We start from the raw sequence: 12,168 nt of genomic DNA on the forward strand, positions 1-12,168 counted from the left end.
TAAAAATCAATATTGCAGGCCATAGGCAAAGCAAATTCCAGAAAGCAGGGTATGCGTTCTGCAACGGAGGACTTACTCCTGCCTTCCCATTTCCCCCGCGAGCCTGGGGCAGCACTGACATTTACACTGCCCATGGCGTGGGCTGCAGGAAAGCACTTATAGAACTTCCATAGCAAGATCTTTCACTTCTCAAATTGGTTTGGACAGAGGCAAATTCAGCGCTGCCTGATCTGTTTCTCGGGCAGAGGCTGAGGACTTCCTCATGTCCTCCTCTGGCGCCTGTGGGGCCAAGAGTCGGTGCTTCCCTGGCTGGTTGTGGTACCAGGCTGAGAGTGTGCATCGCTGCAGAGCTGGGGAAATGCCATTTGTTCTGTAAATAAATTAACAGAAGAGATCAGGCTGGCAGAGAGGGCTTACAGCAAAGCAGGAGCAGAGCAGTCATCGCCCACCGCATGACTAACAGGCATCTTGGCTTCCCCAGAGCGATGTAACCCAGCTTCAGTGCTGTAAAAATGATGCAATGCTGGAAATCACCCTCGAAAGCTGGAGGACAGCCCCCGGGCAGCCAGACTGTACAAGCACGGGACACCCTCTGGAGATGCTCCCTTCACCCTGCTCTGCAGAGAGGGAAGTCCCTGCTGAAAGCCGGGACCATGGCACACTGCTGATGGTCGCCCTTGGACACGAGGTGCCCTCTGGGCACGGTGCAGCAGCCAGGTGCTGTGCTAAGCATATTTTTCCACTAATAGAGCTGTTCTGGCATGGTGCAAGCATTCTCCTGCGCTCCCTGTTCATCCTGAGCAACGGGAACAAGATGCCCAGAGTCTGGCTTTCACAAAGGGCAGCACCTTGGGCTTTGCTTTCTGAGCTCATTTCACATTTTCACACGTTTTGTAGTGCTTCTCTGACTTCTGCTGCTTGCTCTTCTGTCCTCTAATTAACTAACAAGACACGTGATGAAGCCATGACATGCCCAAGAAATCACAGGGCCACCGAGTACTCCAGTGTGGCATTCCCCTCGGGCACCCTGCAAAGCAGCAGGCGTGGGGCAAGCTTTCCGACATGATGTGCTCATATACATTGAAACACGAGCACTTTTAAAAGTGAGAACAACACATGCCTCGATAGAGACTCAAGGCACTTGGACCCCGGGGTGCTCGTACCTCCCCAAGCGCCCGGCGCTGCAGACGCTGGCAGGAGGGGAGGGAGAGGATCGCTGGCTTCTCTGGGAGCCTGACTCTGTTCAAGGCAGCGTGACACAGGCTTTGCTAAAGCCGCTGTAGAGCTACTGTGAGCGCTCGTATCTCAAGGACGTGGGCTAATACTCTCCTGGAATGTTCCAGGCTTTGAGCTAATAAAGCTATTACATGTAAATTAAGTTATAGGTATCTAATGTTAATCTCTTTGGTTTTCATTGCCTTTTGTTTATGAAACTAAATACAGTGATGCATAATAACAATTAAAGATTGGCTGACGAGCAGGAAATCAATCCATGTCTCCTGGGCAGCCACTGAATATCAGTCATTTTTTAAATCTGTTTGGTTTTTTGTAAACATGCAATTATTGTCTTACTAGAACAGAATTAACAAATTCAGCTGATGTATGCCTGTATGTAAAGCAGCTCTGGTGGGTGGCGATGACTTCTACAGGCTCCAGCTTGGGCTTCTCTCTGGAAGAAGCCCAGGGCAACCCAGCACAGTCCGGCTTTGGAGCAGCCGCTGCTCCTTGCCATGGTAACCCCTTTCTGCTTGGCCATGTGCAGCCTTTCCACCTGCCAGCCCCAGCTCGTGTTTTTCTCAGGCAGCCTCTGAGTTTTAGGCGCTGTCCCCCCCAAATCCATCCTGTGGGCCTGCCCACTGGGGGCAGACCCCAGCCTTGCCGGGAAAGCCTGCCTGCACCCTAAAAAACTGCGGAAAATGCAGAATAGCCTTTTCAGAGCGAAGCTTTCTGTATTGATCTCATGGAAGAGAACAAATTAAGCAGACGGAGGGCTATCCCAGGAGCTGCCTGTCAATGTTTTGTAAGCCAATGCCCCAGTGTCGCCTGTGCTGCTCCCGCAGCCCCTGTCCGGCACGGCGGAGGAGAGGCAGCTGCGGGTTGGAGGTGGCCGAGGCACGGACAGCCCAGCACTGCTCCGGCGGCAGACGGACCGACTGACGGGCTGTGGGAAATCTCCTCCCACAGACTTGAACTTCCCAGATTGGGTTTGAAATCTATCTCATTATTTCTTTGGTGGTCTCAAACCACTGAGACCTGACGAATCCACGGGGGTGGGAAGCACAGTCATGGCCAGGCTTGTTCACAGGTCACTGAGCAATGATAACGAGTCTGTGGCTACTCGCGGCAGGTCCCTGGGAGCTGCGATCGCAGCCCTACGAGCCTGGCGTGGCCGATCTGTCGCAGAATGAGAGCCAAGAAAGTGGTGTACGGACTGTCCTTCGCCCTCTGAACCCACGCCCATGCGCAGCCCCATCAGCAATTCTCCCTCCATGTCCTGTTCCTCCTCCGCCGCCACCCCTGTACCCCCAGCCTGACATCCCCAGCCAGCTCTTCCCAGCACACCGAGGATCACTCCCACCCACAGACAGCAGCTGAAGGCGACACTGGCTGCCTGCCCCGGACAGACCCGGGCTGGCTCCGGCGCCGGGCTCCCACGCAGCCACACCGGTACTCTCAGATTCACCTCCCGTACCCAGACCTGGGTTGCTCCTTGGCTGTCTGAACATGCCTGTGGCTGATGCTTCCCTCGTGCCAGCGTTTATTTCTGTTCTTCTCAAAATGTGAAGTGGCTTTAGTAAGCACAAAGCCGAATTTTGTACCTGGGTGTCCCTCTCGCCGCTTCCCCTGGTGATTTTTTACCCGCCCGGGTAAATGGCTTCCCTTGTCATACCTTGTCTTACATGACATTGTAAAGGCTTCAGGACAGGGGCTGAGCTTTGTAGTACAAACACATCGTCTTGCCTAACTAAAGGCAGCCAGAAAAGGGTCATGTTTATTCATCTGGGGGTCATGTTTATTAATCGGTGGAACTGAATATTAAACACATTTCTTAAGATATGGGAGCAGTATCAAAACCGGCGCATGCAATGCCTATCTGAACTGCAAAATTCATCCAGTTTTGGAGAGAAGTTCTCTCTCCTCTCCTTAAAAAGCTCCCTCAGCACACATACATTTATAACTCATGCTGAGGTTCACTCTATGTATAAGAAAATAAAAAAGGGTCTGGCGAGCTGGACTTGCGGTAACAGATTAAAGAAACTCAGTCTATTTTATTTGAAAAGGAGAAGACAGATGGGTAACTTGATTACAGACTATAAATGCCAGCTCGGAAAAAGCTTTGTGATGATAAGAAGGTCTTCAACTGAGTAGCAGATCAAGAGCCTGGAAATGGAAATTAGACAAATTCAGAATAGGAAGCAGGGTAAGTAATTAAATAGCAGAACAGCATGCACAGGGATGGAGTGATTCACTGTTACCTGAAGGCTTTGAAAATCAGGACGGGATGTCTTTCTAAAGGCTAAACCAGGAGATCTAGGGCCAATAGAACATCATGTGTTAGTGTCCTGAGGAGCCCAGAATGATAACTTTCAGAATTAATATTGATAAAAACTTGAATAATGAGAAAAGATTTAGGATTTTAAAAGGTGCTATGACGGAAATACCTGAGGCTGTAATCCAGTGGTTGTTGGAGCACCACCTGCTTTCAGGACCTTTGAAAACTCCTCCTTACAGCAGGGAAACACTGTGGATCAGTCACAGTGTGATGCACAGTCTGCACGTGCCATGTCCGCAGCAGATCGGAGCCTGCCAGCCTGAAGAACATCTCCTGAAGCAGCTGTACCTTGTTTTGGGCTGCAGTTTGGTGCCCGCTGCTTTCAGATCCATAACAAAGCCCATCCCTATCCATATTAGCACACAAATGTGCATCAATTACAGCATACATCCCAGCACACACTATAGTCCATCAAGGCTGACCCTTACTTGCTCACAGGGTGAGCCTTGGACCTGCTTAAAACCTTGGAGGTGCAGCCGGTGGGAGGCTGGGCAGGGACACAGAGCCCCTCCAACCAGCCTCCTGCCATCCGGAACTGCCAGCCATTCACCGGGGACAAGGACACAAGTGTCTGGGCTGGGTGGGAACAGAGGAGCAGGGTGTCCGGGAAGGGCTGCAGTAGCAGGTGGATGAACACCAGAGCAATACTTCAAATCACAGCAGCTCCCAGGAGCCAAGAGTGACTCCAGTTCCCCTTCTCTGCTGCCTTCATCCTCTTCCTCTCACACAGATACCGGACAGCACAACTCTGCACATCAGCCCAGCTGTGAGCTTTTTGGAAAGTGACACCAAAGCAAGGCAGGGAAGCCAGATGCAGGGAGAGCATCCAGGCTGGCAGGGGCCGGAGGGGACCTCCAGGAAAGCCAGTGCCTGGGGAGGGGAGGAAAGGCACTGTTTACAACAGCAGCTGGCCCAGCGACTCGCCTTTGTCCTGATCATGGTTCATGTTTATTTTTGCACCAGCCAAGGCCTCTCACCCTTGTTTGAAGGCAAGAGAAAGGAAAAGGTTTCCCTTAATCACACAGGAATGGCAGCTGTGGTTTGGCAGGAGATGGGTTCTGGATGCCTGTGAGAGGGGTGCTGTGTCTGTGAGGCTGCCTGAGGTAACAGCCTTTAGCCTGGAGAGCAGGAAATAATGAGCTGTTAATTATTCCTGAGCCTCTCTCTCTCTCTCTCACACGTACAGTCCCTGCACATATGCATTCACATGGGGATGGGCGAGGGGGTGTCGGCAACATCTCAGCCACCCAAAAATGTGCAGTTCTCTTTGCTACTTTCTCTCTCCCCTGTGGTCCAAATCTCCCAGTCCCACCTCCCATCACTTCCCACATGTTCACCTGCCATCTCACAGAATCACACAGAATCACAGAATGGTTAAGGGTTGGAAGGGACCTCTGGAGATCATCTAGTCCAACCCCCTGCCAAAGCAGGGTCACCCAGAGCATGTTGCACAGGGTCACATCCAGGCAGGTTTTGAATATCTCCAGAGAAGGAGACTCCACAGCCTCCCTGGGCAGCCTGTCCCAGTGCTCCGTCACCCTCAAAGTAAAGAAGTTCCTCCTCATATTCAGATGGAACTTCCCATGTTTCAGCTTGTGCCCATTGCCCCTTGTCCTGTCACTGGGCACCACTGAGAAGAGTCTGGCCCCCTCCTCTTGACACCCACACTTAAGGTATTTGTAAGTGTTGATGAGATCCCGTCTCAGTCTTCTCTTCTCCAAGCTGAACAGACCCAGCTCTCAGCTTCTCCTCATAAGAGAGATGCTCCAGTCCTCTGATCATCTGTGTAGCCATTAAGCATCTTCATCTCCTTGTCCTCTGCAGACAAGCTATGAATGCTTCCCTTTCCCTGTAGTTCAGACAGCGCAATGCCCTTGGAGAAACACAATGCCCAGGGAATGAGTATTTACAGTGTCATTTGCTTTGAACACTTATACCAAAATGCCAGGAGGCTGGTGAGGGTCAGAGCAGGGCTGCCCAGGCCAGGCAGGGCTTCACCCTGTTCTTGGCTGCTGGTGCCCAGCACCATAACCTCCGAGCCTCCCGCAGTCCTGGGAAAACCCAGATACTGGCCATTTCAGACTCCCAAATCAAGCAAATCCAGGCCCCTGCGGTAGCATACACATGGTAGATAAGTGACGGGGGAATAGTAAACAGCACCTGCAGCTTCCTCGGTGCCTTGCCCTGGACTGAGCACTGAAGCTTGCCAACAGTGTGCTGGCACTACCCCATGGCCCATTAGGATGCTCAGGCAATAATGGCAATACCTGAGGCTGTAGAGACTGGCAGGGACTAGTACTTCCAGGCAGCATTGGAGGACCTGGAGCAGGAACCAAGGGGGAAGCATGGGTTTGTGCCGTGTGCTGGGCCAGCACAAGCTTGCTGTGGCAAGCATCAGGCACAGGCAGTGAGACCGTCTTAGCCTGGCACCCATAGACAAGAAAACGGCTTCTGCCTCTCAGCAGGGCTTAGTGAGTGCGTCCGAGCCACGTGCATGCACTCACATTATCCCAAGAGCAGAGCTGGCTAAAAGCATGGACAGGTGTGCCCACAGCCCTGCCACGCTGCTTCCCTGCTCCTGAGGCTGAAGCACTAACAGGGGCACAGAGACAAGCTGGCTCCTGCAGGCACAGGCAGTTAGAGCCAAGAAACCCAGCAAGGCAGACAGAAAACAAACAAATGGCACCCAGAAAGCAACATGCACAGCAGCACACCAGCTTCCAGGCCCCAGGCTTTTTGACAGGGAAATGTTTAGCAATTGGGCATTCTTCAGACTACAATGGGGAGATGAACTGCAGCAAGGCTGGCTGGGGAGAGGGTCATGAAGCCAGAGCAGCAGCGTTACAAGGAGAAACAGGCAAAGGCTGCACGTGCGTATACTGCTAGCAGCTCTGGAAGAGCCCTGCACCATCCCACCTGCAGAAGTGACAGGTAGGCATGGGAAAGGCTTTGTCACTGCTAGAAATCAGCATCGGTGAGCAGCACCTTATCAACAGCTGTGGTCCAGGAAAACAGCACCCAGTTGCGAGCCTGGAAAACAACGGATTTGTTTATGGCTGAAGTTCACAAAGCACCTGACCTCTAAAATAATCCAGCCTTCAGAGCTGTGTTTGTTCACTATAGAATAGGCAGAGGGAGCGTGTCTGAGAAAGGGTACCTAGGGACAGGCTTGCTGGGTGAGTGACATAGGCTCAGCAATATTCCACAGCCCAGCAGAGGAAATATCAGAGAGAAAAGCAAAACACATCCAAGAGAATGTACAGAGATAAAAAGCAGAAGGGAAAGATAACTGCAAAGAAAGGTCTGTGGGTGGTGCTGAGAAAAACATGACAATGGAAAATGATGTGCATATGGTTCCTGTACAGTCACCATGGCAAGAGAAATTGTTATCCTAATGCTTGCAGAGCAGAAAAGCAAGGGAAAGAGCCACGCTGTCAAAGCCATGACTGAGGGTTTCAGGTTATGCCCATGGCTGGCACCGCAGGTAGTGTAGATTTGCAGAGGAAGGAGTGCCCAGACTACCTCAGTGAAAGCAAGGCAGCTGCATGCAGATCAACCTCAAACTCAGTGTCAAAACAGCACCAGGACGTCAGGGCATTTGTGAGTGAATAGAAACCTCTTCAGCACTCTGGGAGTGGAGATGGCACAGCCCAAGTAGGCAAAGCCACGCTGAAGTGTCTGCGCTGGTACGACCACAGCACGAGCTGCAGGGTGTGAATTCCCACAACGCCATGGGAAGCAATGCAGTTGGAGACTTTGGTTAGTGCCGGCAATACCACCAGCTCACAAACCCGGTGCCACCAAACCTCAGAGAAAGCCTTTGTGTATTACAGGCAGAAGAAAACCACAAGGAAGTCCCAAATGCAAGTGGACATGTAGTGACATGCCTCCACTAACACAGAGTAAAGTACCCAAGATGGATTTCCAGGAGGAGGAGTCTTACAGAAACGGTACCAATAAAAGAAATGAATGATTCATGCAGTACAGGATCTGCCCAGGGAAGATGTACTGCACTGGAAGTAAAAATAAGGGAAGGAATGAAGGGAAATGGAAGAGAAGCCCCTCCACCCAAGGCAGAGCCCATCACCCATTCTCAGTCCTTCATGGGACATTTTCCTTCTCCATCAGCCAGATGTAGATAGTTACAAACCTGAGTTAAAATGCAAGTGGAAGAGCAGAACTGCCAGCAGCATGCCAAGGTGGCAGGACAATGTCACAGCAGATGACATTCTGGGGTAAGGCACCAAAACACCACCCATCACAGCCCTGTCTTAGGTCTTTGAAGAGAGGCGGGAGCAAGTTTCAGCTTGGACAAAAGCAAGATGAAATCTTCAGCAACTGTGGCACCATCAAAGGGACACCTGCTGACTTCCAAAGGCAACAACCTTCCTGCCAAAAAGCAAACGCAAATCACCAGATGTTCTTTCAGAGGCTATTAGGATTTGTAAAGTATCTAATAGACACTCTTACCTAAGTGTCTCTTTATCCATTGTATCCTTCCACATGAAATACAGCAGATGAGCAAGATCAAGAGATTTCCAATCTGAGATGAATACCAAGAACACGGAGGGACATGGCATCAAAAAAGTATTTATGTGCCAGTTTTCAAGGCAGGTTTGGAAAGAATATGAGAACAAACCATACTGCTAGTGCTCATGTCTGCTAGTTTATCAAGACATCATCAAGGAGATTTAAGAAGAAAAGATGTCAGTTCCACACAAAGGTACTTCAAGGAGTTGTCCAACAGGACACAGAAGGAAAAGGACTGACAGAAGGGCAGAATAGAAGTGCCATGCACCTCAGTGGTGATCAGTGTGGTCTGCCCCAGGGGCAACCACCCCAGAGCATACAGTTTGGTCTTCTGTCAGATCATGAGATGGGCAAGATGGGAAAGACCAGTTGATGGGTTAGGGAAGTCTGGGAGAGCCTTCATAAGAACACAAGCCTGACACACCAAAGTCATGTAGGAACTTCTGAAAAATCCTTCCCAAAGTACTGAGTAAGGGGTATTTTTAACCTGATTAATATTGTACTAATACTGTGGGATCAAACATGGCTTAAATCTTGGATAATGGTAGGAAAAAGTCATGCTGCAATTCAGAAACCAGCTGCCATGAACTGAAGGTGTCCCAGGAAGAATTAAACCTTAGAGTCAGGACATAAATGCTGCAGGCATTGCTCCCTACACACCAATGTATGTTTACACATTCTTGTGTGGCCCCAACGCATTGTCAGAGCAGGTGCCAAAAGAAGAAAAACCCCAAAACAAAAATAGCAAAATAAAACACCCACCTCACAACCAGAGCACAAAGGGGATTTGGTTATGTAAGAATTTATTCTTCCTTTCTGAAAAACTGTCTGGTGCTCAGGGGCTCATTTCTTTGTATTCATCCCGATTCCTGGACTATATCCCAACAGCCTTCATGGCAGCCAAACACAGAGGCTTTTTTTTCCCCCCACCCCTCTCCTGTAGTGTGGACAGGAATTGTTAGGCACTTGTGCTGTTTCCTACATCTGTCTCCAGTGCTGCGGTGAGCGAGCCTCTCGCTGCCAGGTTTTCCTGCCTGTGTTCCCTCTCAAAGGAGCCGTAGATGTTGGCACAGCATGCGGGAGCTGGGGAGCGATAAGCCGCTTAGGTGAGACCTTGGTGCACTCTGGCACCATTGTGTTTGTCTGCAGAGCTGGGACAAGGCAGAACTCTTTGCCCATCAACTGGTACCCAGGAGAGCCAGTTGCCCTTCCATGTGTCCCTGTCGCTAGCACACATGGTTTCTACCAGCTGTATGCTTGGAAAGGATAATGTTTTCTGGACCATGTTTACCCACTCAGTCTCTCTGCCTTCTCCAGTTCCAGAAAGATGCTTTCCCTGGCAAAGCCCAGCACAGCATCCAGCGCTGGTCTCCCATCAGTCAATGCAGAGTGCCCATGAGAGCAGAAAGCAACTCTGGAGATCAGTGCTGGTAAGTCCTGGTGATATCTGTGTGCCCTGTGTCTGGTGACAGCAGAGATGGCAGGTCCAGGGCTGACCCATACCTGATGCCATCTCAGCACAAGAAGTGTTTAATCTCAGCTAGGAATTTTTTTACATCTGGCCTCACTATTCCCTGTCCAGAGTCATTGGCCACTTCCCAGCTGCCCTGTCGTTCCTCTCTTTTCTGTTTTGCTTCTCCCCTCACCCAGGGACACGGCAAGCTCCCAGGGCAGGGACACCAGCAGTGCAGACATAGGCCCCCATCGCAGCACACACAGACAGGCTGCATTGCGTTGCTGCCCACTTTACCACTGAGCAGGGAGGGGAAGGCTTATCTAAGCACATGCAGTTACAGTTAGTGGCTCTTGGCTCTTGCTCAGCCTCCCAGCATCAACCTCCAATACACCCCCGGCATACATATTTATGATCTCAATTATCGCTGAACAAAAACCCAGGTTGCTGTGAAAATAAACGATTTTTAATCTAAATTGCCCGGTTTACATACTTCACCCACCTCTGCTTAGCAGAACAGCTGGTGTTTACCAGCTTCTCATTACTGTTCCAAGCAACACAGGAAGATGCTGGCTGGAGAGGACCAGCCACCTCTGAGATAAGATGAGCTCAGGTTTACCTCTGCCTCCCACTGTCTGCTCCTCCCCATCACCGGTGAGCCTCCAGCAGAGGCAGGCTGTGCTGGAGGTCAGCCTCTGCCAAAGTCCAAGGTTGATGAAGATGCATAAATGCTGTGATATCCATGGACTCCAGGTACAAAACCCAGGCACTGACCTCCAGAACAGCTCTACACAGCTTTTAGCAGGGGTGGTGCAGGAGCTTCGGCTGTGGTTGATTACTCTGTGGTTAAGAGGAGGCCCAGGTCCAGGTCCTCAGGATGGGAGAGGCAGCTCCCACCCACACCCTGGATCTGCACAGCAAACCACCGACATTCAGCCTTCCCTCTCAAGCAGCACGTGCTTTCCCTGCCCAACTGCCAGGCTTTGGCAGTACTCAGAGAGGGTTTCTATCCCTCGTTTAACCCATGGGGTCTGAGGCACAGAGTGGAAAAAGGCTGGGTTGGAGCTGTATGGACAGATTGGAATAGGAAGGTCTCTCCATCCAGCCCAGCCTCTGTCCAGCACAGGCCCAGTGAGGATTTGCAGCACTGTACAGTGAAGCAATGGTGAGAGATGTCTGCTGATAATAATTATTGTTGGGTGTTGTATTTCTGCAGGAAAGAGTAGTTTCCATGTAAACCCAAATAAAACTAGCTATCTCTACATTTCTGTCCAAGTCTGTATTTACAGTTATCAGCTCTTCCTTTTTCCTAACGCCTCGGGAGGTTCACACCGGAGATAAGATAATCCAAGAATTATTCTTGTCATGGTGTTTCCACTGTCCAAGGATGACCATATGTTAAAGAAAACCAGTCCCTCTTTATTCCAGGCCTTAAATGGCCCCCTGAGGCATTAAACAAAAATGGTGTCAGAGCGCCAGCGTTGGCTCTTAGGTGGGCTTATGTCAGGACTGGTATCACTGGTGTCCAGAGCGTTGCACCGGTGAAAGATCAGAGCGAGACGAGTCGGCACCAGGTCCAGACATCAGCACACAGAAGCACCGAAGCCAAAGCAAGGAGTTTCCTACAGCACCCTTCACCCTTTGGAACTGCTGGAAAGGAAAGTGCTGCTTTTAGCAGCCATGTGAAGGCACATGCTGCTGCGTGTGGTCACCGTCGGTGCTATTTCCAGCTCAGCTGGCTGAGGACTGAAGGAAGGAAAACTCCTAGGACTGGGCATGGAGCAGGCAGTCACATGCGGCTCAGAAATAAGTCACAAGCCACAAGAAGATAATGACACCTGGCATAAGAGGAGACCTGATCCATCCTTTCCCTTTCCCCTAGTTCTTCCTCCGTTTGTTTGGGCTGATGGTAGTGCTGGTGAAGGAGGGCTGGACACTGGTGGCCAATGCCTACCGTACGATAAACACCTCCTGCTCTTCCAGCCTCCTCTTGGAGCAACACGACAGCTCTGGCCAGGCTCTGCACCCTGGAGCACCTTGTGTGCGAACCCCTTATGTGGTCCCTGTGCTCCCTCCCTACATACACACACAGGTGCTCCCTGCTGTGTCTAAAAGACAGACAGCTGCCAGTCACCGTGCCTGGGAATGACGGACAATATCCCCCGAGGACAATAACCCCCAGTCTGACTGCCCCAGGACCTGAGCCATCACCCGGTGACCTCCTCAGGCACAAAGTCCCCAAAGTGCGTTTCTCTGCCCATGGAACTGCGCTGGGGCTGGAGGGACGTGGTATCCTCACCCTGCCTCGGGTGTGGGCCCAGGAGCTGGTACGCACGACTGACCGCTCCAAGTTTCACTCTATTTCCCAGTATTATTATGGAGTTTAATTAGCCCTGGCCACCCTGACCTCTCATCCCACTAGGAAAACAGCCCAGCTTTGTCACAGTGTGTGGGAGCGGGCAGGCGGACGAGGGAGAGGGGAAATGATGTTTTATGGGACATTCCCAAGAAATGTCTCTTTTTCTTTTTCCCCCCAAGCACCACAGATTTGTTTGCTGTGATTTAAAGAGGACACATTTGGTTAAAAACATGGGCCAGATCCACAGTCCCTGCAAATCACACCGCCTCTGTT

Source organism: Nyctibius grandis, chromosome 10, assembly GCF_013368605.1.
Source record: "Nyctibius grandis isolate bNycGra1 chromosome 10, bNycGra1.pri, whole genome shotgun sequence".
NCBI lineage: Eukaryota > Metazoa > Chordata > Aves > Nyctibiiformes > Nyctibiidae > Nyctibius > Nyctibius grandis.